Source organism: Desmodus rotundus, chromosome 5, assembly GCF_022682495.2.
Source record: "Desmodus rotundus isolate HL8 chromosome 5, HLdesRot8A.1, whole genome shotgun sequence".
Classification (NCBI taxonomy): Eukaryota; Metazoa; Chordata; class Mammalia; order Chiroptera; family Phyllostomidae; genus Desmodus; species Desmodus rotundus.
Window position 1 is genome coordinate 52,333,105 of NC_071391.1, and position 27,946 is coordinate 52,361,050.

Below are 27,946 nucleotides of genomic sequence, written 5' to 3' on the forward strand. Positions count from 1 at the left end.
TCTCTTGAAGCAAAGTAGCATTGAGGGGCCTTAATTGCCTTATTTGCCCTATTGTTAATACTAGTTGTGAAACTGGTTGTGTCACTAGTTGTGACACTGAGATCTGTCATATTTCATGTACAGGTGGAATAGTGACTAATGATCTCCATTATAATCATTAAGGCTTTCCCTAAAAATTAGCTGATGGAATTTGTCAGACATGACTATGGTTTCACAAGCCACAGTGAAATCAGAATTTCATTTGACATGAATGAATACTGAAGCAGCTATTTAACCTCAGGCCAGGCTAACCTATCTGATCTTAATGCTGTAACAGGCTGGGACCTTCACCTCGCAACTCAACCCGAGAGAGTGTGTTCTGTGCCAATGGCAGTGGTCCCAATTTTGAGCACCTATTATGCACCAAGTGTTGCATGACTTCTTACCTATGTCACCACATATAACACAACACAATGAGAAGTACTATATCTATTTCACATGTGAGAATGCTGGGGCCTAGAAATGCTGTTGAGTAACTTGTCCACATTTGCACAGGTAGTTAAGTATAAGAAGTACAATTCATAGCAGTTTTGTTCAATCCCAAATCTCATGTTCTTTCCTCTGTACTGGGCTGCCAGAGAAAGAACACTTTGAAAGAAAATAAATAAAAAAGCAGAATCTCACACAATATGAAGGACTTTATGCCATGAATACATGGGGGTGGTGATGAGGCCTACTGGGTCTTCCATCAGAGGGGGCGTCAAGAACAGGAGAAGCTGGAGCTGAGCTGGAGTAGGACTGGGACCAGGGAACCAAGCAGGCCTGGGACTAGGCTCGGGGGTCCTGCTGTCATGGGTAGTACCTAAGGGCAGGTCATTTAATCACTGTCATCAAAGACATAATATAATACAATTTTATACCCCTTTACATTATAAAAATTAAGACACCTTTCAATATTATACAAAGCTATGAAGAAGTATAGGATCAATAGGATCTCTTTTTTTATCTTTATTGTACTTTTTACATTACCTTTTAGTCCCCTTATGCCCTCCTCCCCCTAGAAATCTCCCACACTGTTTTCCATGTCCATGAGTCCTTTTTTTCCTTTTTGACTAATCCCTGTACCCCTAATCTCCTACCCCACTAGCTGTCACATAAGCACCCCTATGTTTATTGCAGCATTATTTACAATTAGCAAGATATGGAAGCAGCCCAAGTGTCCATCAATAGATGAGTGGATAAAACAACTATGGGATATTTACACAATGGAATACTACTTGGCCATAAAAAAGAAGAAAATTTTACCCTTTGTGACAACTTGGATGTACCTGGAGAACATTATGCTAGGTGAAATAAACCAGTCAGAGAAAGGCAAATACTGTATGATTTAACTCATTGTGGAATCAAATAAACAAACTGAACTAGTAAGTATCTCTTATATTTTGCTTTTGAGAATGTAAACTGGCATAATAACTTTGGAAAATACTTTGACTTTACTTCACAATTACCTTAAATTAAATATCCACAATATCACTCCCAGATCTACCCAAAAGAAACACATTCACATGTTTAACAGCAGACATGTTCAGGAAGCTCAACAACAGCACTGTCCATAGAAGCTCATATGTGGATACAACCCCAATGCCATTCTCAGATAAAATGATAAATAAGATATGGTATATGCAGTCTGTCCAGGAGGTATCCAGCCATGTACTATGAAAAATAGAAACATTCATTATAGAAGATACAAGATACAAGGAACATTGTACATAGGACAATGATGCCTCAGTCTCCTTCAAAGTAGGCACCTGGGGACTCACACAGTTCTCCCACTCGCCATCAGCTGTCCCATCATATTTTCCTGAATCTCACCGATGGTCTAAAATCTCTTCCCTTTCAAAGGCGATTTTAGTTTTGGGAAAAGCCAGAAATCTCAGAGCACCAAATCTGGGCTGTAGCGGGGCTGAGTTACCTGGATGATGTCATGTTTCACCCAACACTCTGCAGATGTGATACATGATTGGGCACCTTGTCGTGATGAAGCTGCCAATCACCAATGGCTCATAGCTGTGCTTTTCTGAATCATCCAGAGAGTTTTGCAGGGGAATGTTCAAGCTTAACACAAAATCTGATGCAGATTTGTTGCTCTACTCACTAAGTCATTTTGAATGCAACTGCCACACAGTACACATGCTCATTCAGTGGAGTCCACCTCCTCCACTGACTACAGTGAAGTTGTCATTGTTCAAGCATGTACATTCCAGTCCACTCTCCTTGGCTGCCAGGTTACATCAATATTGAGCAAACCATTCTTGTTATATTAACAATGGCTGGACTTTTTCTGGACAGACCTCATATTTATATAATGGGATATTATGCAGGAGTCAAAAATAATCTATGGTCATACACAACAATATAGGTTTCTAGCAATATCGTATTACATAGAAAGTAATACCAAAAGATTATATCCTCCATGATATCTTTTTAAAAAAGTAAAAGTCAAACTAAGTAAAATAAACAAATGAAAAAACTTTATATAAAGGAATTTATATTAATTTTCAGGGTAGTGTTATCTTGGATGAGGGAGGCAGAGGAATGAGCTAGGTGAGGTTTTTACCCTTTGTGACAGCATGGAATAAAACCCACATAGGCTGATGTAGATATGCCATAGTTATGGACTGTTTAGGGCCATGTCTCCCCGTATCCTCACTCTGGGTTAGTCCTGTCCTACATTGACCATGAGCTTGGTAAATGACTTAATTTGGAGAATGGGATAAAGCAAATAAAATGGAAGCTGAGTTGGGATATGCTTACATACTGACCTCGGCCTCTTTGGCTGATCCTAGGATCACTGCCACCACCGCCATGTGAATACACTTAAACTAGCGTAGTAGACAAACACGGCCTGGCCACTCCCCACTGACAGCCAGCCCTAACCGACAGTCAGCACCATTCTGCAGACCAGTGTTGAGGGAGGCTCTCTTCGAGCATCCAGCCAAACCTGCGCAGACTGCAGGACCCACCCAGGTGAGCCCAGGCAGATTGCTGAACCACCGAAGCATGAACACATAAGTCATTGTTATTTTAAGCCACTGAATTTTGGAGTACTTTATTATATGGCATAAGCTAACCAATTTATTTTTCATGTAGGCTGGTGATTTATTTGATAGTAAACAAACAAACAAATGAGATGAGAGCATAGGAACCAATGATGAGAGAACGTACTGTGAACCAAGGGTGACAATTAATCTAATTTTATGCACCTGAGGCTCATTTAAAAACAAACAATAACACAAAACAGAACTCATCTCTTAGCTTGATGAATATATCAGTCTGCAAACCAATCCTCCCATCTAGAATTCTTGCTCCTTGTGGCAGGCTGCTGATTGATAACCCTTCCCCCAACCCTTAATTCATTCTATGACAAAAGTCTCTCTAATGAGCATAAGAGGAAGTGAGGTGTGCAGATTCCAAGTCATCTTAATAAAGACTCTTGGATACTCTTCTCTCTTTTGCTTCTCACTCTGGAAATGGCAAGGGATGGAAGGTCTCAGATCCCAATTTTGGGGATGTTGCACCTGCCCTGTTAGCTTGGGTCCCCGGTGGCCTGTGGACTCAGAGCCTTCTACTCTCCTTAACTTGAAGTGCTACATGAAAGGGAAATCAATTTATAGCTTCTCTGAAACACTGTGACCTGTGATCTTGGTTATGTGCATTTCAGTTTTTCTTCCAGCTGATAAACTCTTCCATCCCAATCCTACAATAAGCTTCTTGATACAGAATTCTTTTTAAAAATGGAAGTGTCTTTATTGTTTTTTATTGGAAGAATTCAAATAAACATGCATGTATAAAAAAGGGTAAGTCCTGAGGATACCAAAGGGTTTGGAATATATTATTCCACATGTTTCAGTGCATGTAAAACTATACATACCTGCACTGATGAGGTGATTGTACTCTACCCTGGAGTGTGGCCTGTGTTGTTTATTTAATAATATATTATGTCCGTCTTTCCATTTCAATTTAAGATCTATGTCACAGTGCATTTAATGGAGTATAATATTTTATTTTAAAAAATTCTATATGGCTTTTTTTCAACGTTTCACTGTTTCATATGAAAAATGTCAGGTACAGTCTTACATTAATTTCTTTTTGTGCACTTACCCAATTTATTTCCTTAAGATATTTTTTAGGAGATGAATTTCTGAGAGACAGGATATTAAGTACATATGATACATGCCTTACATGGTGAAATGCTTTAAAGTAGCAAGGCTTTTCCTTCGTAAGCTTACACTGGCCGTTTAAAGTTTGTCTCCCAGTCCCCAGAGCACTCTGTGTTGTAGTCATACTGATTACAATTTTCCAACCAAGGCATCAAGTCATTTCATAAGTTTATCCATCTTATGTTACTCCTCAGGTCTTTACTTACTGTGTATACCCCTATGCCTGTTCCCTATGTGAGACACACACACACACATACACACAGCCCACCACCACCACCACCACCAATGTCTTCTATTGTAAGGTAACTTCTTTCTGTTCCTGAAGACCCAGCTCCACATTTCCTACTCCAAAAAGCCTTTTATTACAATTTTCCTGAGCTTGATCTTATCCCCCCCTCTCTGCTTCTGTACAATTTTCACCTAGTTTTATCATAGCACTTATCATATGCTGCTATGCTACTTACTGTGTTTACTGATTTATTTTTCTGTCTAGATAGACTATGTTATGCTGAGAACAGAATATATTTGTGTTTGCATTCTTTTCAGAAGAGTGGCTGGAACTTAGTAGGCATTCACGATACAGCACATATATCTTGGTTTTCTGGTGATGTGGCCACCAAGATTTATTCTAGAACCTGTAAATAACATTTCAATGTCTTCCAATATCCCCCTGGCCATATTAACATTAGTTATGGCACCGGGGTGAGTCTAGGGCTGCATAAACAACTCGTCAAAGGTTCTATATAAGACAGGAAATGAACCAGACAGGAATGGAAAGCTTAAAGTTTTAAGATCATCATGATCTTGGCCCTAGACCTCCTAGACATTCCAAGGAAAACTGAGGATTCATGACTGTGTCAAAGCCTTGAATGAATGGCTATCCTGCTAGGACATGAGAATATTGTGTGTTATGGATTAGGAGGGATTTGTTTAAAATGTAAGCATGGTACAGGAGGTCTGTGCCATTCCTTGATGCTGTAGGAGCAGAGTCTATACTGTGGACCACCACTCCTCCCTCCATTTACATGGCACAAAAATGAAGGTGAAATAATGGGCCAGATCTTAACCTAAGTATGATTACTCAGGCCACAGACTGTCACATCTGGAAAGAAAACCTTTGAAAACCACTAGTCATCCTCCAGAGGAAGGAAGTGAAGCCTAGAGAGGATAAGAGATTTTTCCAAGGACACATAGTGAGCAAACACCAAGCCAGGATTCGATACCAGGTATTTACTACTTCCCAACCTCTGACACCATTCAGCACTTTCTGATAAGGCAGAAAACTTTGACTTTTCCATTTTATCTTCTGAAATACCAAGTTAAATTTATTCCAAGTACATCATACTGCTTCTGTGATTCCATGACAGTGTGGATGGACTAGAGGGCATTGTGCTGAATGAAGTAAGTCAGACAGAGAAAGACAAATGCCATGTGGTTTCACTTCTATGAGAGCTAAAAAACAAAACAAAACAAAAACAAAGAAAGCAAAACAAAACTTAGAGAAACAGACCAAAAGGATAGTTGCCATAGAGGAGGGAGGTATGAAGCATGGCTATTCAGTGGGGTGGTCACGATGTAAGATACAAAATGTCAAATCACTGTGCTGTACATCTGAAACTAATATAACTAATATAATATTGTATATGAACCTTACTTTTAAAAAGTGGTTCTGGGAAAAGGAAAATTCAGAGTATTTAAATGTGTATATATCAATGGTATCAACAATATCATAAATACCAACAGATATTTAAAAGAAATCAAATTCACTGAAGCTTATTTATTTCTAAAATTTGTGAAGACAATTATTGAAACTTTGATGATCCAGAAAGTTCAATAAAAGTTTTTCAATTAATTTCCCAAATGCTCATAATATGCTGGTCACTGTTCTAGGGGGTGTGGACACTAAGAAAAGCAACCTGAAGCATGGCTATGTTGCAAATTCCTCACACTAAATAGCAATTAGTATTGAGTCAATGAAGAAGAAAACTGGCAATACACATATTCTCATTAGAAACACATGAATCATCTTGCCGAGTGAGTAAATTAATAACTACCAGTGTGTTACAGAACCCACCAGAATTCAGTCATTGAACTTGGGAAAATCTTTTAATATCGTGTGCTTCCATGGAGATACCTATTATATAAAATGTTAGAATTTATAGAATCCTTGGGGTTCATCTAACCAACCACTTATACAACAGGTTAAAAACAAAACAAAACAAAAAAAACTAAGTCCCTGTAACACTAATTTGTCCCCTATCCAAAGTGTTATTTAGCATGGGAGATAAGATGAGATCCCAGGTCTTCTGAGGTCACACCAATTCCCTTTTGGTCACACCGTTCTAGATTCTGGGGGTGGACAGACTAAGATGGTCCTAATTATCTCCTCCTCCTGGTATTCATGTCTTTGTATAATCCTCTCAACTTGAACAGGACCTGCTAACCCATAGACTTTGACAAAGTTTATAGAATATCACTCCCTTGATTAAGTTACATTATCTACAACTCTCACCTCAGCAGACTCACTTGCAATTCTGCCAAAAATCTGGGTGAGCTTGAGGCAGATTGTTCCCTCATCCAGTCTCTGGATGATAAGGCAACCCAGCCAACACCTTGGCCTTGGCCTTGTGAAACCCTACGCAGAGGACACAGTTAATCTGCTCCTGGAGTCCTGACCCACAGAAACTATGAGGTAATACATGTATGATGCTTGAAGCTGCTAAATCAGTGGCAGTTTGTTATACAATATATAATATACTAGGTATCCAATAGAGATACCTGGGACTTTAATAAATCAAGATACTAAAGCTATGTAACATGATTACAGTCATACGTTAAAAACAACACGGGGGATAAATGGTGATACAGGGAGACTTGACTTGGGTGGTGAACACACAGTACAGTACACAGATGATGTGTTGTGGAATTGTGCACCTGAGACCTGTATAATTTTATTAACTAGCATCACCCCAGTAAACTGAATAAAAAGAAAAGAAATAAAGGTGGAAGATCATTTGAAATACATACATACACACATAAGATTAGGAGACCTTCATATACCAATTTAGTATTCAGAAGCTCAACTTGATCAAGATGGAAAAGTGTGAGGTACCCAACCGGACACGGACTGGACGGAGTATGTGTGTGAGGCTCTGTCTGCTGGTCTGCAGCCCTAACAGTAATAGAGACATTTTCTGCATGAATGGGGACTGAAGCTGAATGTCTTCCTATATAGGTAGCATTTGCACTTACAGAAAAAAAAAAAAAAAGACCAGATGTCCAGATGTTAGAGTATTCCGTCTGTTGCTAAGCATGGAGATAGAAGTGAATAAGGTTGTTAAAGATGGCATTTCAATAGTTTAACAGAATTAAGACATTGTTACTAATGTATCAAAATGTTATTATAAGGATCATAAGGATATATGGCTTCTTCTTGAATTAGGGCATTATAGTAATCATAATAAAATTTATACCTCATTGATGTCAGCCAAAATGTGGTCAAAAGTTGAATATATATGCTCTAAGGAGATAGATGACATCCTTTTATAACAAGAATGTCACTAGTTTTCATCTTGTATGCCAACCGTAATTGATTAATATTGGCAGCTCATATTGAATTAGGCTTCACAAGAAAGTACACTGTACTCAACCAGCAATGGCACCATGGGCAAGGAGGGAGGGTAGAGGAGTGGTATGCATGCCATTCCTGGGCAGGAGATGGAGTTGTGAACTTTATGTTAAAAACTATGTAGTTTCAGTCCTGATAATCATATTTCCAACATGGTGCACATCACCTAACTTCTCTGAGGTCCAAACAGTCACCATCCTAAGTAGTTCTGAGAACTATGATTGTCTACGTAAAAGTACCCAGAAGAATGTCAGGCCTCTACCCCACTTTTAAGTCTTTATTCATGACTGCCAAAACTTGGAAGTAACCAACATGGCCTGCAGTAGGTAAACGAATAAGTTGTGATACATTCAAACAATGGAATATTATACAATGTTAATATGAAGTGACTTACCAAGTCATAAAAGACAAGGAAGCATACTAAATGCATATAATTAACTGAAAACAGCCAATCTGACGAGGCTACATAAGGTGAGATTTCAACCATATGACATTCTGAAAAAGACAAAACTATGGAGACAGTAAAAAGATCAGGGGTTGCCAGGAGTTAGGGTGGAGGCCAGGATAAAGAGGCAGAGCACAGAGGGCTTTCTGTATGGTGAACCACTCCGTATGATGCTACAGTGGTGGAAACATATCATCATAAGCTTTTCCAAGCCCAGGAATGGACCCTCATGCAAATTATGGACTTTGGGTGATAACGCTGTATCAGTGTGGGTTCATGGATCGTAACAAATGTACCACTGTGATGCAGGATGTTTATAGTCGGGGAGGCTGTGCATCTGTGGGGACAGAGGGTGTATAAGAACCCTCTGTGCTCTCCGTTCAATTTTCCATGAACCTAAAATTGCTCTAAAAGTAAAGTTTCCTAATTACAAAAGCCAAAATTGTTTGAATCTTTGAACAGAGCTAAACAGGTGAATGAAGAACTCAGGGATAAAAAGTAAAAGTAAATTACACTAGGGATGAGTTGCAAATATCAGTGGATTATGGCAGAAAACAACAAAACTTTAGGGACTAGATAGAGGTATGAGATCAGAAGAAAATGGGAATCGAATGGAAAACACAGAGATGAACATTATCAGGAGGAGCTAGCCCTGGTATGAGATACTCAGTTTGAATGGCTAAAGGACAAAGTAGAAGGTCAACCTCTGAGTTCACCCCTGTGTGGCAGCCATGAGACCCATATACTTAAAATCACATGTGAGGAGGTGCCTGCTATCAGACCACCCCCATCTCAGTTCCACCAGCTGGATAAAGACTTGTGTAATTCATGAGGAATGGTGAGATGTTCATTTTTGTAGTGATTCAAAGAACAGGGACATCTCGTTATTGAGAAGGGTCAATAAGGAGGTAGAAAAGGGCTTCCTCACTGCTGCTGAAAAGTAGGAAAACTCAGGGAGGGGAGTCCTCAGCTTTGAGCTCAGAATTCTGAGTGGGAGCTGATGCTGTCGGGTCAGAGCAAAGTCTAACAGCTGGAGGGGCATAGATTGCAAACTACCCACTAGAGCTAGAGAAACTGCCTGCTTCGGCCTCGATGCCATCTGTAGACAAGGCAGAGAATCAGAAGAGAACCAGAAAGTGCTGTATAAAACCCTGTAATGGGAATGCATAAAGTGCTTGGTCCTTGCCCTCAGAAACTCAAGTTTCATGGAGAAAGACAGTTAACTAAACATAGTACATGTCCTTCTATACTGGGTGCTATACAGCAGACAAAAGAACAATATACTGTGGGAACAGAGAAAGCCATTTAATTTTGAAGAGAGTCAGGATCTGGTTACACATTTAGACTCACAAGAGAAATGAAATTTTCTGACCTCTAGGTTTTTCTTGCCAACCGCAGCAGTGGATTTGACAATCTCATTGTCCAATAGATTCAAATCTAAACTGAAATATTTATTAGCAAGTCACTTTGGGCAAGCCAAGTAACCTCTGTGAAACTCCTTTAAATTTTTTTAATATATAAAATGGAGTTAATAATAATATCTATTTCACTAGTCATATCCTAGCAAGGTGTGTTGAATCAAATCCTACTTAACAGTGTTGGTTGTGAGGGTCGCTTGGGACGACGGTCATGAGTACATTTTGAAAATGGCAAAGTGCCATAAAAATATAAATGACTGATGCCATTTTAAAATTTTATTATTTAATATTCAACATAACAAATTAGAATTTATGTTCCTTAAGGGCTAGAAGAGTACATTTTTATTTCTGCAATTTCTACCTTTTATAAAATATAGTGCATAATACCATGCTTTCAACGAAGTGTTTTCAGTAAAAGTCTTGGACTGAAGGATGAGCTGTCTTCTGTCTCTGAAATATCAGTGAGGTTTATGGGTTTGAGGACTGTTTACAATATGAGCTAAGTATGTCACAATATTAAGGTTAAAGTATGCATTATATAAAATATCTATTTATGTTTATATATTAATATGGCTATATATACAAACACATACATTTATGTATGTGTGTATAAAATCCTAATGCATTCTCTACCATCCACATAGTTGCTAAAATTTAACCCAGCTACACTCCAGGAGATGTAGTCTCAAATGGAGTACAACTGTGTAACTATGCAGCTAGAAAAAACTATAATGAATCTTTTATTTTATTTTTTGTGAACATATTTCTTCATATTATATTCAGGGAGTGATTTCTTAATTTTCCAGTCAATTAAAATGTGCTTTGATAAAGAGTAAAAAAGAGTCAGCATTATCTCTGAGGACAAATACACATTCCTTCATGTAAGTATTTAAACGCTTTTTTGATTAACATCAAATTCTCAGAAGGTACATTTAAAGGAAAAACAGGCAGTGTTATCAGACTAGGAATTCTTGTCCAAAAGGATCAGTCCCTGTTTTACTTCAACCATCTATCTTTGTAGCTGGTAATGTTTTCATACCTTTACAATATTTTATAAATAAAACCCTTTTGAAATCTTTTCAAAAGGTGCTTAATAAAATAGTGAAACCAACATTTTTTTTCCCCTCACCAACTGTTCATAGTAACTGGGAATGGTTTGCAGAGAAATAGGAAAATAGCCTCCCTTCAAGCTCGCTCAGTAGGGATAAATGGTTAGGCTCAATTTTTTTCATCACTGTGTTTCATTTGAACACAAATCCTTCCTTCCCCAAACGTGCCTTTCATAAACGTGAGCCAAGGCTGACGATACAAAGAGCAGCAAACCAAAGGAAGAACAGTGAGACACCATTTCAGGTTATAGAGAGTATACAACAAAGAGGCTGAATTCAGAATCTGAAAACCTGAGATCAAATTTTTACCATCATGTAGTAATTGGGTCCTTTGGAAAGACACTTAAATACAATTACAATTTTTCTGTTTATAAAATGGGAAGAATTAAATCTCTCCTGCTTGTTTCCATAGACTTCTATGTAGAATTCAAAATAGGTCTTATTATTATCATTGTTGACTTTTTTGAGTGCTTCCTGTAAATCAGAATTAAATAGAATGTAGGTTGTATGTATTAGGGATCCACTAATAATTACAACTGTCTGATAGGAATGTTCTATCTTCATTTTATGTTTGAAGAAACAGGGATAGGGAAGTTAACAGACTTGTTCAAGGTTACAGGTAAATAAATGGTACAGCAGAATTCAAATCCATGCAAATACTGAGTCTGTGCAGTTAACCACTACACAATACCACTTTCCATGACTGTGGATATACATACACTTAGGAAATCATAAACCACTAGGCAAATGCATATTACTATTTTCCATTAACTGGGAACTTAAAATTAGTTAAAATACCTAGCTACTTAGCAAGAGCTTGGTAAATGATGCTGAAAACATCCGTGTAAATCCCCATTTGTGTCATACCTCACAAGAAGAGAGTCTGCCTTACCAGTCTCATACCTATAAAGTTAGACACAGGTGTATAGCACCATCTTCTTACCTCGTCTGCATCCCTGTTACTCCTTTACCTTCCCCACAACATGCACATTATGCTGATTTATGCCCTAGGTTAGAAACCAGCTTAAAAAAACCTCTCTTATTTATTTTACAAATATGTATTGAACATCTACTGGGACTCAGCTCACAGTCCAGTCTGTACTTAATGCATACAAAGGCTCTCCATACTAGATGATACAATAAATCAGTTATTATAAAGTCAAGAGTCCATGGAAGTTCAGAGGAAGGGCCAAGAACCTTGAGGAAAGTATTAGATTTCTTTAGGAAGAGAAGATGGTAAGAATATTCCAGATTGTGAACTAGTTAATGAAAAACTAAGGAGGCCAAGGAGATGGGGTGTATTGGAGCTGAGGGTGTATTTGATGGACTTAGATCTGAGGCCATCAGGTGTGGGCCAGTGCCACTGGGAAGTGAGCTGCATGGAGGAATGTGATGGGAGAGATACCTGGGCTGAATGAGGCCAAAAAAGACCAGCCCACCCAGTCAGAGTGCTAGTGCCCTTAACTCTTAACTAATTACTTGAAGTATCCTATTAAACATCATCAGGAGGGAACAGGTGTGACTCTGAAATAAGCAGTCACAACAGGCCTATGGAATCAACTCGAGTTTTGAAATTGCAGCACTTTGTCCAGCTTGTCTCCACTGTTCACTCAGGACCATGGTTGAAAGGTACTACCTTCCAACTCCCAGTACTTCGAGAATACTTGTGTGACGGATATGGTCAAAGTTCCCTTGCTGACTGTGAAATAGCCCTTTCTTTATCAAAATTGATCCTTCTCTTGGTCAGAGGTTTAGGTTGCCTAAGGTCTCAACTTTCATTTCATTGATGATCCTACCAAGTCTCACATTGACATGCCTAAAACATCGGGCCTGGGCTTCAGATTAATGCTGTGCTTGAGGGTTCCCATAGTCTGGCACTCTACAGTTTGAGGAGAGAACCCAAGGTAAACTTGGCTGGCAGAGCTCATCTGAAGTCCAGCTTGCTCTAGCATAGCAGCAACAGCTCGGCAGGGCTAATAGGAGCAATAATTCACACTTGCCTGTAAGCTGGTATAACTAGAAGCCACAGGCTAAGAAAATAGATCAAGGTACAGGGAGTTAACTTCAACCTCATTCTTTTCTTCATAATCTCGTAAGTATTCCACATGTTGAGGGAAGTCACTCCTCAAAAAGAGAAGAAAAGAAAGGATCTCAATAATTATGCCAAGTACTATGCAGAAACTTTTCCATGAAAGGTTTCATTCCATCCTCAGATCTCAGGGAAGTATTATAATCTCACTTTATAGATGAAATTATGAGTCTCTGAGAGGCTGGGGGATTGCTCATGGTTAACAGGTGTCAGAGAAGGCCTCCAACTCCATCACATGCCGTACTCCATCCTGATCCCGCAAAAACACTCGTACAGTTAGCAATGTAAGTGAAATGATTTTAAACTATCTTGAACCAAATCTGTGATATGGCTTCAGATATATTTGTTATGCCTCCTTGGCCCTTTAACACTTAAATGTGGATAAGTCTATTCAATGATAAGGTCTGAGTAGCTTTTATGTGCCATGTATCATGCTGGCAGATAAGCTGCCTATCAAGGGGCACAAAGGTGGGTGGGAACCAGTTTTGTCCCTGATTATTTGTTTATTTAGTCAACCTGTATTGATCACCTTCTTTGTGCCAGGCTCTGAACTGGTTCTTGGAGAACAGTAGTAAATGATGCAGCTATAACTGCTGGAATTATTTATAGTCCCACGAAGTTCATTCACTTTGGAGGTGGTAATTCTATAATATTAAACCTTCAGTTGGTGGCGCATGCTTCTTTAATTCTGGTTAAATGGAGGGATTTTTACTGGAACCTACACACTTGTTCATCTGGGCACTAATATCACATGTTTATAAGACACTTATAATAAGATGAAAGATAGAGAAAGAAAAACAAAATCTAGATTTGATGTTCCAATCAAATATCTTTCAAAATCTAGTTATCAATCTGAATAACTAACGTTCAAGAATTATATAAGGTGGGGCAAAAGTAGGTTTACAGTTGATTTTATAGAAAATAATACAATAATAAATATATAATAATACAAGAATAAACTGTGTTTCACTTACAACTGTAAACCTACTTTTGCCCCAACTTGTATTTAAGAAAACATTTTCAATAAGCATGTAGTCAACAATACTAATACATAAAGAGTATTTCCTATGGAGGAAGAGCATGTCAAAGTTGTAGTCAGTCATTAATTATAGAATACTGTTTTTAATTTTTTTAATTATATTTTACTATTTATGCTATGACAGTTGTCCCAGTTTTTCTCTCTTTGTCCCCCTCCACCCAGCCCTCTACTCCCTCAGGCCGTCCCCATACCACTGTCCATGTCCATGGGTCCTGCATATATGTTCTTTGGCCACTCTATTCCCTATTCTGTACTTTACATCCCCATGGCTATTCTGTAACTACAATTTTTACGTCTTAATCCCTTCACCTTTTTTACACATCTCCCCAACTCCCCTCCCATCTAGCAACCATCAAAACATTCTTTGTATCTATGTTTCTGTTTCTGTCCTGCTTGTTTGTTTATTTTGTTTTTTAAGATTCAGTTGTTGATAGATTTGTATTTATTGCCATTTTATTGTTCATTATTTCTTCTTCTTCTTCTTCTTCTTCTTCTTCTTCTTCTTCTTCTTCTTCTCTTCCTCCTCCTCCTCTTCCTCCTCCTTCTCCTTCTCCTTCTTTATCTTAAAGAAGACCCTTTACCATTTCATATAATACTGGCTCAGTGATGATAAACTACTGTAGTTTTTTCATGTCTGGGAAGTTCTTTTTCTGTCCTCTGATTCTAAATGATAGCATACAAATCCAGGAAGCACAGAAGGTCCCAAACAAGATGAACCCAAAGAGGCCCACGCCAAGACACATCATAATTAAAATGCCAAAAATTAAATACAAGGAAAGATTCTTAAAAGCAGCAAGAGAAAAGCAGTTAGTTACCTACAAGTGAACTCTCATAAGGCTTCCAGCTGATTTCTCAAAAAACACTTCGTAGGCTGGAAGGGATTGGCAAGAAATATGCAAGGTGATGAAAAGCAAGGACCTACAACCAATATTACTCTACCTAGCAAAACCATAGAATACCTTCACTCTCTGTTTCTGCTGGAAAGTTTCTGAAAACATCATTGAGAAAATAGGACCATGACAATGAGGGGTTAACACCCATCCAAGTTAAAAATAATTTTAAAAATCTAACAAAGCCAGTACTGGCATAAAGAGACAACACTGAATTTATCATCTGTTTACAAAGTGAGACCAGTGTAAGAGTATGTAAGATAGCTTTTGATATAAAGTGACAGTGAGTTTATTCAATAAGCACATACACTGAATATTTTTCCTATGAAACCATACAATATATTTTCCATTCATGCATTGTACTGAGCTATGTTAAAAAATTATGGGAAGGATACTAATATATTTAGAGTAAATTTGTCTAAGGAAAAGGTAGAGGTGCAGCTCACAGATTACTTTCAGAGACTGATGATAAATTTCCTAGAGTTGTCTACCTGCTATAAAAATTAATGGAAATTGTTATCTTGTCTCTTTAGAATTACAGAGCCATTTAAAAAAAGCCAGTGGTACTGGGAGTATTGCCTGGGAAGGGCCACAAGAAAACTTTCTACTGTGATAGAAGTGTTCTGTATCTTGATAGGGCTAGAAGTTACATGGGAGCATGCATTTGTCAAAAATGATGAGACTATGCATACAAGCTCTATGTAAATTACACCTCAATAAAAATATAAGTAAAAAATTAAAAAGGGAACCTAGCAAAGGGAGAGAAATCTTGCTAATTTCTCAAGACCCTTGCTTGTACCTATTTAGATCTTCTGTCTCACACTCTGTGGAGGTGACTCAAGACAACTGAATATTACACTGTCACTTACTCTGAACAATGACCCATCATCCATGCCATGACCATATCCTACTGTTGAGGTGGCAGAACCGTGGTGTGATTGTGTGCACGTGTGCACATATGTTTGTTAGCATTGTGCATATCATGTGCGTGTGTCCCATTCCTTCTTTCAGCCCCAGTGTCTCCATTTAGAGAAAGGGAATATTAACATTTTCTCTATCGTCCTTGTAGACTTGTGATTTGGTTCAGTGATACCACACATTTGACACAACTTCAAAAACTCTTAGCGCTAATTAATTGTGTGGGTTCAAATCCACCTCTTCCCCGCCAATTTGAAAGGGTATATGCACAGGATATATAAGTAGGGATGCAAGTTCTGTGGGGTTGTCTAATAACTTTTCTCCCCTCAAAATTCCCAGGGTTTGTATTTCTCAGCTAATGCCATTTCTGGGTGCTTCTTCCTTTTTCAGAATCAGTCAGAAGGAGGTACATACTTATCAAATGCATACTTACTAAGCGTATATTTATTAAATATATATCTACTGAATGCCTACAATGTGCTATTTCCTGTGGAGACTCTGGAGATATAGATCTAATTTTTTTAAGGGTTGGTGATGTAGCTGGTTCCTGAGAAAACCAGGCTAAAGGCCAACCCTCCCAAGAGGAACTGTGTGGCCATTTTCCTCTGGCTCCATGTTGTCTTCTAAACTAAGCCTGTACATCCGACCCCAATGGGCAGAATGAGTTCCTTACATATGGAGATTGAAAAAATTGCATTCCTCCTCCAAGGCTGATCTCAGTCTGCTGAAAGGGTGGAGTGGATGCTTTATAAGCAAATATAGCCTGGGAGTCTTGCCCTAATGATTCAGCAGTGATTGAGTTGCTACGGTGTGGAAAGTTGAGATCGGAATATTATTTCCAGTGAAAACTTTTCCTTCATGAAGATTTTTCTGTAAAGGAATTGCTTTTCAAACCTTTACAGAAACCACATGTATTTTAATTCAAGATGTGAGAGTGTAGTGAACCTACTCTTTAGGGTAACTGGAAGGGAGTAAAATAACGATTGAAAACATCAAAGGGAGGCAACCTAAAGTAAGAGCAGCAGTGTGTGTGTTGTGATGAAGTCTAGGCAGAGATAAAGGAAACAGGAGCACCTGTGAACCAAGAAACACCTGTGAAGACCTAGGTCAGAAAGGCTAAGAACATACTTAGACTAGAACTTCTCAGTAGTTGAGCTCAAAACACAACCCTAGTTTCATGAAGTGTGCCCAGTTACTTACCACTCAGGACGTTTCCACCTTAAGAATCATAGTTCTTAGGTGTTTTGGAATAACTGCAAGAAGAGACATTCAAATGTTCTAGTCACAAAAACAAAAGACATATTTGTATGGAGGAAACGCATAGAAACAAATGCCTCTTGCTTTACGTTGTGTTCACAAAATAAATGTACAGGGCTACCCTAGAAACCGCAGGGGAACAAAACCCCGAACACTTTCATGAGGTAGTAAATGAAAATTAATTGCACAGAAAGCCATTATTTCTAATTTAGAATGCATAAAATATCAGGAGTGCTATTTAAATTGAGTGTTCTGCCATTACTGTTTATTTTAGTAAACATAAAGCCTTTCATAGGTTTTACTCCTGATTTCCTTCTCACTAAATCTTTTTTTTTATAATGCCTCAAGTTCTTGTAATATGAACCATCCTTCCACAGTGTTTTTCAGAAACCTAAGCCTAATGGTTACATTGTGTCATAAAAACATACACTGTTGTTGTTGCAGAAGCAGGAATCATGTGTTGTGATGAACATGAAAGGAATTGCAGCTTATAAGCTCCCCGGGCCTCTGTTTTTTTTTTTTTATCTTCCAAGTTTGTGCATGCTAGGAAAGTTATTAAACACTCTTCCCTGGTAACTTGCAAGTCTCTTGTAACACTACTCAAAGCCCTAAGCACAAGGAAGCACCTTCAGGGACAAAGACCTCCAATTCTTTTTTAGTAAGTTCTGAAATTAAGTTTGTATCTAGAAAGTGTGAAATCATTTGGAAAAAATAGTTGGTAGAAAAACAGAAAATATGTTTTGAAGCATATTTTCATTTCACTCCATTTACTCTCCTTTTAAAAAAATTAACCAGTTCTGGAATTCCTTAGCAAGACACCCAAGCCCTCTATGGTACTGCTCTAAACTCTTTCCAACACACCTCTTTCACTCACCCTGCAACGACTGCCTTATCTGTCCCATTAATAGGCTGAGGATTGCCCCCACCATGCACTTGCTTATCCTTTTCTCCCATTCAGGAAAACCTTCCTTTCTCTCCTATGAAAAATGTGTCCCCTTCCTTCATGGTTGGAGCTCAAACACTCACTTTCTTGGTCCTTTCTAATTAGAAACAGACTTCCTTCTTTTATTCTCTGAGCATTTTATCTATCTTGGAAGCCTACTAATGTTGAAATATATATTTCCTTCATTTTTATAATACACTTGAAATATACCTGAGTTTATTCTCCTTAGATTGAGAGCTCCTTGAGAGCAAAAATTAGGTCTTATTCTGACACCTGACACAAGTGTTTAGTGAAATGGTTTTATAATGTCCTAAAAAGAGTATCAGAGTAAGGGTCAGGAATTTGGAGTCCAGTTTTAAGCCCTTTAACAAGTAAGCATGTTGCCATAGACATATTATTTAAACTCTATTAACCTCTATTATCTTGCGTAATATGGGAATAAAAACATCTACTTCACATGAATAATTAAATGCTAAAAGGCTTTTATAATTCTAAAATACTATATTACTTCAAGAATGAAAGTTATTAATGTTGTTCTTATAATTCTACTATTATGGTGGTAATTCAATGACTATTAAATGTGTATTAAAGAATGAAAAGGCAAAAGCAAGTAGATAATAAATGTCATATTGGAATTCAGTTATAACAGAATGGAATGACTATATACATTTATTTTCTCTCTTTCCCAAAACTCTATTAAAATAAAATTACAGGAATTTTTAATAGTTAAAAAAGCAACATAACAGAGAATAAAGAGAAGACAAGAGCAGACAAGGGATTTCTATAAACTTTTTAAAATTTGGAAGTAGCTGGGGAAGTGCTATATGGCATAGGGGAGCTGGGGTCATAACAACCTCTGAACCTGGGCAGACACATACCATGGTGAATTGAGAAGATCTCCCCTAGGAGCCCCAGAAAGACTTGTAGCTTGTAGAGACTGGAAAGGAGTCAATGAAGAGAGGAATGGGAACGAGGGGTGTGGTATAATGGTGTGCAAAGCAATTACTCTTCATGGGCCCTTCTGTCTTCAGTACTCCTCTGGGGAGGGGTTGTTTCTCCTCCCTCTCCCTTATCCTCCATCCTTCCACCCCCAGGAAACCAGAGGTTTATACCCTAGGGAAACGAACGCTGGAGCCTTTGGACTCCTGCACACCAGGAACAAGGGAGGATGGAAGTGAGGTGGGGGGACCAAAAATATAGGGAGATAAAGCAAGAGTCTATTTTGAATAGTGGAGCCCCCAGCTTCCTTCCGTCTACTCTTCTAAATGAAAGGAACAAAGTGTGTCTTTCCAAAGCTAGAGGCTGGAGAATTCCTCTCCAGAAAAAAAATATTTAAAACCCAGGGCTAGAACATAGAGATAAAAGCTATGGAGGAGAGCTGTTTGCCCTCTCATTTCCCTTAATTAAAGCCCAGGAGTCAACAGCCAATTTTACCCACTTCCCCTCCCTCCACCCAGAGAATCTTCAATCTGCTTTTTAGTGTCTCATCTTTAAATGTAAGTGAGCATCTACTGACGGAATGCCTTCAACATAAGGAGAGATGATAGATAGATAGATAGATAGATAGATAGATAGATAGATGATAGATAGATAGATAATATGAATGAAACTTTTAAAAAACAAGCTGGAGGAAAATTCAAGTACGAGACAGAAAAGATGATGATGAACAACAATAAAATAATTAAAAAAAAAGAAAAGATGATGATGAATTCTTGAAACAAGTATAGAATATATAACTAAAAATATTTCTAAAAATTAAAACTATCAATGTTAAAAAATGAATTCAAAGAAAAGTTTCAAAAATTTTCCCCAAAGTTGAACTAAAAAGCAAATTTGGAAAGCTAAGAGAGGAAATAAGGGGATATCTGATATCCAACAACCAGATATTTAGCCAAGATTCGAAGTTTGTTTTCCTAGAACTAGATAAAAACAGAGACAAACATTTCCTGTTCAGCTGACTGACTGAGCCACCCACTGATTTAAAAAGAAAACACCAACTGTAAATCAGCTCACCCAAAACTTCCCTACTCCTTCCTATACAAATGTAAGGCAAAAAAATAAAAATCTGCTGAGACCCTCTAATCTTCAAATCTGAGTGTTCTTCTCGTTGTTACAGTGTGAAAAAAAGTTTCCTTACTTTTATTTGTCAGTGGAGAGAAATTAATTAGAAGAAAATTATAGAAATTGTCACATAAATGAAGAACACAAGTGTCCGGACTGTGGGCCAGAGTGCCCATGTACATAAGATAAAGAAATACCCACATCAAGGTCACTGGAAATAAAGACAAGATCCTAAGACGCTCCAGGGAGCACAGGTCACTCCCAGGTGATCAGGAGTCAGGACGGAATCAGACTTTTCAACAGCAACAGTGAACTCTACAATTCACTGAGCAAATGTTTGCAAACTGCTAAAGAAACACAATTTTTATCCTGGTGGTCTACACTCAGACACATTTTCAATCAGATATAAGAATAGAATTAGAATGAATTCCTTATTAGGAAATGATTTAATAGTTACAAGTATCCTCTAGTAATTCAAGGGTGCACTTCAGAAAAATAATTAAATAAAAAATAATGTTACCCTGGCTGGTGTGGCTCAGTGGATTGAGTGCCAGCCTGAAAACCAAAGGGTCGCCAGGTTGATTCCCAGTCAGGGCACATGCCTGGATTGCTGGCCAGGTCCCCAGTAGGGGGCGCATGAGGGTCAACCACATATTGATGTTTCTCTTCCTCTCTTTCTCCTTCCCTTCTCTTCTCCAAAAAAAAAAAATAATAAATAAATCTTAAAAAAATAATGTCTATGATATAGTAAATGGGGTGTTTCTCCCAGGAGCAGGGTGCGGGAAGACTTAGAATCACCGGATATAATTGTCTACACTCGAACAGGAAAACAGAGGGCTCCAAAACAGAAGCCTCCATATAAAAGAAGAAAGTCATACATAATTTGATTTTTAAAAATAAATTTGGTAATTGAAAAATCTACTAAAGTATTTATGAATAATTGTGAAAATATTGTGTAAATAAAAATAGTATTTTATTTAAATAACATATAAGAAATGAATCATAATATACTATTTGAAATGGCAACAAATAATATTTACTTGCTATACTAACTTATCAGTCTTGATTTTAAAAAAAGTTGTGATAACACAAATTTTGAAGAATGAAAACTAATTTTGAAGAAAGTCAAGAGCTTATGTACTATAACAGAAGTAAAAATGTCTAACATGGATAAATCAAGAAATATTATAAACAATTTATTTAGAGATCAAACCAATGAAAACAGACAGACAGGCTAATGGTTCAAATCTGTGTGACTTTAAAAGTTGGGGGAGAGGTGAGGCAAGGTATAATTTTTCTTTCATTTTAATCCTCTCATTTCTATTTAATTCTTTTTAAAATTACTTTATTGTTGTTCAGTTACAGTTGTCTGCATTTTCTCCCCACTACCCCCCTACCCACCTACCTCCCTTGCTTCCACCCCCACCTCCTTGGTTTTGTCCATGTGTCCTTTACAATAGTTCCTGAAAACCCTTCTCCCCACTATCTCTCCCCCCTCCCCTCTGGCTATTGTTAGATTGCTCTTAATTTCAATGTCTCTGGTTATATTTTGTTTGCTTTTTTCTTTTGTTGATTAGGTTCGAGATCAAATGGTATTTGTCCCTCACCTCCTGGCTTATTTCACTTAGCATAATTCTTAAATATTGCCCACATGTCCATGTAGTGATTTTATGATAATAAAAATAAATTCAGAAAAATTAAATAAAATTTTCCGTATCTGAGAAGCAAAAAATATATTGCTATAAAACTTGGCTGTTACACTAGGGCTTCCTTCTGCCTGTTCACATGACACAAACATGGATTGCGTGTACAGAAGCACTGACTTCATAGGCCAGTGAGCATTTCTGAGTTTCAGTAAATCTTCCACAGTTGGAATCTTTGTGCAGTGGGAAGTAAGTTGGTAAAGGTTAGTGGAATGAAAACCTGAAATTTCTAATTGCTGCTGTTCATCCTGGGTATATACAAGAATAGTGTCTCCCTTTTGGATTATTTATTTTGATTTTTGGTCAGACAAAAATTAAATGCTCAAAATAGTAAAAATGTTACCAAGTCAAAAGCAAAAGCTTGGAAGGGGTCCAAGAAAATGCTTGTCCATGCTAATACTTGGGAAAGAAGATGGTAAAGGAAGCTAGCTATACTGAGTGCTTACTACATACCAGGCTTATTCACGCAACTCATCCCCTCCTCATAATGGCTTTGTGAGACAAGTACCCGTCTCTTTTGAGAGATGAAGAAACTGAGCACTGTAGAGGTTAATAACCTACCTAAATTTGCAAGTGGTGGGGTCTGTCTCAGAGCGGTGTCAAACACCCCCACATTTCTCTGGACTGTGTGTGTCATCCCATCGTCCCATAATCCAGTGCTCTCTACCTGGGGTCCAGTGGCCTCAGCACTGTGTCTCAGTGGGCTTCTGATGTGCTGAGATATTGACCTCGTCAGTGCTCAGGGGAGGTGAAGCCCATTTCCTCTACTGAAGTGTTTTGCGTTAGAATCATCACTGTCTATGTATATCATGACTGGAAAAGCTTAGAAGTACAGCTTTAAGCGGAAGTACATCAGTTCTCTTACACTGCAATTTGCAAGATACTTTTACTGGAACTTTTCAGAGCCACTCTGAAAAAGCATTCTACTGGGCAGATAACTATTAAAATAGAAAATTTTAATGTACGGAGAGCCAAATGTATCAACCATTTTAATACCGTTGTTTTTTCAGACAAGAAAATGGGTCTAGACAAGCCCCATGACCTCACCCGGAGCAGAAAGGGCCCTTAGCTCAGTTTGTTCTCACCCCTCCAGGGGAGCAGGAAAGCAGGGATGTCACGGCCCTACTCTGATGCTGTGGTCTCACCCTGTGTGGCTCTGACCAGGTGGCATCTCAGTGGATGGTTGCTGCTTCAACTTTCCCCTCAAATAGGAAGCTGTGGGAGGAGAGGCACTGAGCCTTATTTCTCTTTGAGTGTCCAGCACTGGAAGAGTGTTCGGAGCATAGCAGGCATAAATACTTGTTACATGAATGAGTGGCTCAATAAAAATCATGTTCATAGGATCCTAGTTCGAGCTCCTTCTCCCAACTTTGTTAGCTCTCTCACCTCAGGCAAGTCATTTATACTGGCAAATGGGTATTAAAGATTTTAGGTGAGTGTATTACATCAACATCATCATCATCATATCATCATCATCATCATCATCATCATCATATATGAATAGCAGCTACTATTTATTGAACAATTTACCATGGGCCAGGCAAAGTTATAAGTATTTTGAAAATATTGCCTTATTTCACTTAAAATACATTTAATGTTGTAAGTCGTCTGCCTGTGATAGTGACTGGAGTTCCTTTTCCAATGTATCCCCCACTGCATTAAAACTCAGTCAGTGGAGTATTTGGCTGCAATCTCTAGTGTTCCTTCGGAAGCACAGGCAAAGGCGCAGATGACTTAGACCAAGTGTGAGAGTTGGAGCCCTTGTGCCTCCACTCTGTGAAAATGGCACCAGGGAATAGAAGTGGTAGGGGATCACATGGCTGTATCCGCCTTAAGAAAGAGAGGATATTAGTATTCTCCTAATAGACAGAATGTCACAGAAAAGTTCAACCTTCTTCATAATACTGTAATTAGTATTTCATATACTATAATTTTAGTCTTGATGAGATAAGCACTTTCTGAAGAAATTTCAATATCTATATTGCTCGTTCAGGCAAAAAAAAAGGCAATTTAAAATGACACATTTTAATACATAATAGCTGCCCCAACCTTTTGATGTAGCAGCATGAATATCAAATTCTCTGGGAGAGAATGAGGTTTGAGGTGCCTGCCAGGGGTTGGTGCCTTTATAATGAACAAGAGACGAGTCTGCTGAATGGAGCCAACCTCTGCCCCCTGGGTCTTCCGCTATCAGGCTGGTGAGAAAGTTCCCTTCAGCTAATCTTGTCATTCACGCAGACTCAATCCCAGGACATGCTAGGAACCTAGTGGCTTCTCCTGGTGCTGGGTATTATGCTTTACAAACCATGTCACAAATCCTTATTCTATGGCTGAGAACACCAATGCTCAAAAGGATGAACTCACTACTACGTAGGTAAAAGTCGACATTTGAACTCAGATCTACCTAATTAGGCCATGCTCTGAACATTGCCATAGGTTGCCTCCCTGAAAGAGGTTGTTCATCAAAGGATTCCTTGCTGTGTGGTCAGATCCCCTAGCTCCATACACAGAAGGTAAATCACTGAGAGGGGAAAAGAAAGTGGACACCAAAATTTTTTATTATATTTAAATAGCACTAGCCCTGGCTGGTGTGGCTCAGTGGTTTGAGTGCCAGCCTGTGAGACAAAGGTTAGCTGGTTTGATTCCCAGTCAGGGCATGTGCCTGGGCTGTGGGCCAGGTCCCCAGTTGGCAGTGCGTGAGAGGCAACCACACATTGATGTTCCTCTACCTCTCTTTCTCTCTCCCTTACCCTCTCTCTAAAAATAAATAAATAAAATCTTTAAATAGCACTGATAGTGAGACATATTCCCTGAAAAAACCTTAGCTAGTGTGATAGCTTAGGGTTGGAACAAAGAAATGTTATCATTTGGTTTGTTATCTTTGCCGCAACCATTGGGTTAAGACTGCCTGCAGTTATCAGAACAAAAGTTGTTTGTGATTACAAAGGCTCATAAACCTTCTCAGTGCATTCCTCCTCTGAAATGGAAATACAATGAGATTGCTTTGGCATTGTGTTATCTTCCTGTGAGTTTATTTTAACGGGTAACTTTGATCATTTTCTAAACAGCTGTAAGAGATGTACAGATGAAGGCATCTATTGGGGACTGCAGGTTGGGGGTAATTAAATTGAGTTCCTTCCACTTGGATGGCACTCTTGACCAGTGCTAATGGTTATCATCACTGCAGGGACAGTGCAAATGTCACTACTATTATCACTGGTGGTATGAGAAGGAAGAAGAATAACAAGAAGAGAGGAGAGGTAGAAGGAGGATGAGGGAGAAAGTGGGACAAGGATATTTGTGTTAGCTACTACATCTTCTTCATTTGTGTGCCCCAGCATGTAACACATTTGCTGGCAAATAACTGATCCTCAAACAAGAATGCATGGAAAAATTTATGGATGGATGGATGGCTGAAACTTATGTACTATCCACTTGTATAATCTTCTAGGGTTGTCATAACCAAATACCACAGACTGGATGGCTTAAACTACAGGAATTTATTTTGTCACAGTTCTGGAAGTGCAAGATCAAAGTGCTGGCAGAGTCGATTTCTCCTGAGCCTCTCTCTTTGGTTTGCAGATGGATGTGTTCTTCCCGTGTCCTCACATGGCCTTTCCCTCTGTGCATGTACATCCCTGGTGTCTCTTCCTGTTCTTGTAAGGACACCGGCTCTGGCGAATTAGGGCCCCACTGTGTGACCTCATTCAACCTTATTTATCTCCTTAGGGGCTCTGTCTCCAAATGAGTCACCTTAGTGGTTATAGATTCAACCTATAAATTTTAGGGGAAACAATTCATTCTGTAACATCACATAATTCAATTCTAGTTTGAATGTTATCTTTACCGTGGATTATTTCCCCATTCTTATCATTAGAATAACAATCTATTCTCTGGGCTCACATAGCACATTACAAATATATATGCATAGAACTCACCTGTTTGCTCTTTTGAGGCACATAGCAGAAACTTCCTGGCTGGTCTCTTTGCCCTTGGTCTTCCTCTCATTCTGCATAGCTGTCTAAGCAAACTTACTAAAATACTCACGGAATCATGTTATTCTTCAGCTGTAACCTTATCAATAAGCTGGTGAAGAGAAGTACGACTTCTCGGATGAGTTTAAATTCTCTGCACAATCTAAGACCCTGCCTATGTAATGAATCTCATCTTCCCAATTGCTTATCACACATTGCCCTCTGCCAACTCTGCACCACAGGAACCTCTGCCGTTTCAGATTCTGGCCATAAACATGTCACCCATGCGGCCTGCAGATCCCTGGGCCACACTTCTACCCATCCCCCTGGAGTGAGCATGGCCATGCACATTCACACACACGTCTTCCTTCCCTAGGGTGAGGACATCCCCTGGCCCCTCGACTCAAATTCCTCTTGTCCCTCCCTTTGTGTTTTCAAATTCCCATTCTTCTTCAAGGTGTGCCCTAAATGGAAATCATCATTAGATGTATCTAGAAATGATCACACACAGTAAAATACTGGCAGAAGCAGTTCCACCTGCTTGGTGATAATCAAGGAGGTTTCCTTTCCCTCCTTTTTTTGCCTAAGAGTGGGCCTCACAGTTGGCACCACACCAGGTAAGTTAAGTACAGTTGGAAATTCAGTCTTAATGGCTTGAAGAACCAGTGCAGAGAGATAGATTATTGTGATTACAAGAGTGGAAAACTGAAGGAAGAAAACCAAGGAAGGAAAAAGCCAAAGGAGGGAAATACTACCTTCTGCATATAAACTCTGCCTAAACTTCTGAAGGCCCTCTCAACTAGGAAGGCATAGAGTTGATTCCAGCTCCAAAACTAGGTAAAAGAAGCAGAGATTTCATGCATAACAGATAAAAGCTAAGATTTAGAGTTTGAGTTCAGCCAAGTTAAAGTCTGTTAAAGAAATAAATAAATGTACTTCAAAGGAACAACACCAGAATCCAGAAATTTTACAATATATAAATGACAATGCTTTAGGTGCAATATTTGGGGGGTGGGGCAAGCCAAGAAACCATATCCAGAAAAAAAAAAAACCCAAGAAATATCCTCTTCAAAACGAGCTAAAAATAAAAACATAACAGACAAATGAAAACTGATAGGATTTGCTGCCAGTAGGTCTATATACTGTGGGAAACACTGAAGGGAGTTTTTCTTCAAGACTGAAGTGAAATTAAGACAGATGGAAAGCTGCGAAAGAAGTAAAGAACACTGGAAATGATAAATATATAGGTGTATACAAAGTGTTGGCAGCAAAATGGCACCAGAATGTCATTGGTGATTGGACCTCAGTTCAGCAACCTCAGTACTTGAGTTCTGGCTGAGATAGAATTCAGGGCCAAGACTCAAAATATAACAGAAAATTTATTTAGGAAGCCACAGAGGTAGAAGAATTGAGCCATAGAAAAAATGAGCTCAGAAAACAAGTTACAGAAGCAAAAGAAGCTCCCTTGGAGCTTAGGAGAGAGAGGCAAAGAAAATGACCCTGGGCGGGGGCTGTGGGTGAGGCGGGGAGGAGCAGGGGAACTCTATGGAGAAAGCAGTGCTAGAGCCTCCATCCAGTGCTTTTAAGGGTGGGAATTTTAGGGGAGGTCCCAGAAGAAGATCTTAATAGAATATTCATCAGCTTTCCAGGTGTGTCCTTTCAGGGTGTTGGTCTCTACTGATTGGCTGGTATTGCTTATTTGGTTTTGCTGCTTTTCTGGGCCTGGAGCTGAAACACAACTGAGGCCTACATGTTATCTGCAGGGGTTAAGGCATAATGAAGTGGTTGTGCAGGGGCCCCACATGGAAGTCACATGAGGCCACTTTTAGGCTCCTTGTTCCTTCTCCAAGGGGATCTACCAGGTGACTAGTAACATGCCAGGGGAGATAAGGTCAGGGTAGGGTCCAGGCTTCATGACTAGCGATATACTAGGCGAGGAAATGTTACCTTGGGGGCCAGGTCTTTGTTTTCCCAGTTTTGCTTGTTGCTAGGTACCCAGGGATGTCGACCCTGGTGACTTCCTGTAGCTGGTTCCTCTTCCTTGCTCTGATCATGCCTGTCTAACTGCCTACCACACAAAGGACTACATTTTCTAAAATGCATAATTTTAAGAATATGTTTAAAGAAAAAAATAGTAACACTGAGTTATGAAGTTTATAACATGCATAGATGCCATACAGATGACAACTCTAGCACTCACTGAGCTAAAACATATGCTGTGCCCTAAAACAAGTGTCAGTGTAAGACACATCTAAATCTGCAAGAATTTTTGT